We start from the raw sequence: 1,754 nt of genomic DNA on the forward strand, positions 1-1,754 counted from the left end.
CAGGTCTGGAAAGGGACTTACCCTCATGGATCAATTTTCAGCCAAGTAGTAAATAGTTATATAGAGGGGACAACAACACTCGAAAGGTATGTTAATCTTGGAATGGTCAATCATTCAAAATCAAAGGGCAACAGTTTTCTAAGGACAAAGTTGAGAAGGACTGGGAAGGTGGGTGGAATGGAAATAAGAACCACAGGGAAGAAGTGGAACAACTGTTGTTGTTGTGGAGGGGATTGCAATCATTGAAATGAAACAAAGTGAATGATTTGTTGACTGTAAAACTGGTGCTCTTGTCTATAAACGTTCACTTAATCCACAATAAAAAGTTAAAAACAAAAAAACAAGTCTAGGGGCTAACTGAGGTATTATTAGATTATAAATTGCTCATATGCAAGTTCAGGTTGAAGCTGCAGTAAAGTAAAAAAAAAGTCCAAATTGCGAGCTAAAGTACCACCTTGAGTGTATCCCATATGAATTTAGAGACCATTGCAAGAATAGATTTTCATGCTTTAGACATTAATGACCAAAGACCATCATACATGAAGAAAAAAAAAAAAAACGGACATTAAAAAGACAGGAAAGAAAGAAAAGACAAAACTGATGTCAGAAGAGACGCAAAAGCTTGCTTTTGAAAGTGACTGGAATTGAGGATGAGGTAAAAGAACTGAGCAGAAAAATTTAAAGTACAGCTCAAGAAGATAAAGTAAAGTATTATAATGAAATGTGGAAAAGCCTGGAGGTAAAAAATAAAAGGGAAGTGCATGCTCAACATTTCTCAAACTGAAAGAACTGATGAAAAATTTCAGGCCCTCACCATTTGTCAGTTTGTCCTACTATGGTGGGTTGTATGTTGCTGTGATGCTGAAAGCAATGCCACCAATATTTTAAATATGAACAGCATAGGAAGGAGAGGAGAACTACTTCTGAATGTTTTGTTTTTGTTGTTAGGTGTCATTGAGTTGGTACCCACCCATAGCAACCTTACGCACAGCAGAATGAAACACTGCCAGATCCTGGGCCAACCTCACTACTGTTGCCACGCTTTAGTCCATCGATGCTGCCACTTGGCCAATCCATCTCACTGGTGGTCTTCCCCTTTTTCTCTGACCCTCCACCTTACCAAATATGATACCCTTCACCAGTGACTGGTCCCTCCTAACAATATGTCCAAAGTATGAGAGATGAAGTTTGGCCATCTTGGCCTCCAAGGAGCACGCTGGTTGCACTTCTTCCAAAATGGATCTATTGGTTCTTTTGGCAGCCCATGACACTTTCAATATTCTCCTTCAACACCATAACTCAAAAGTATCAATTCTTCTATGGTCTTCCTTATTCATGTCCAGCTTTCACATGCATCTGAGGTTATTGAAATACCATGGCTTGAGTCAGGTGCACCTTAGTCCTCAAGCTGACAACTTTGCTCTTCAATACTTTAAAAAGGTCTTGTGTGGCAGATTTGCCTAATGTGATACATCATTTGATTTCTTGACTGCTGCTTCCATGAGTATTCATAGTTGATCCAAGAAGAATGAAGTCCTTGACAACTCCATTGATAAGAATGCTGTTTATTGGTCCAGTGGTAAGAATTTTTGTTTTCTTTACATTGAGATGTAATCCATACCAAAGGCTGTGCTCTTTGATCTTCATCAGTAAATGTTTTAAGTCTATTCACTTTCAGCAAGCAAGGTTGTATCATCTGCATATCACAAGTTGTTAATGAGTCTTCCTCCAATCCTGATGCCACGTTTTTCTTC

This window comes from Chrysochloris asiatica, unplaced genomic scaffold, assembly GCF_000296735.1.
Source record: "Chrysochloris asiatica unplaced genomic scaffold, ChrAsi1.0 scaffold00282, whole genome shotgun sequence".
Lineage (NCBI taxonomy): Eukaryota > Metazoa > Chordata > Mammalia > Afrosoricida > Chrysochloridae > Chrysochloris > Chrysochloris asiatica.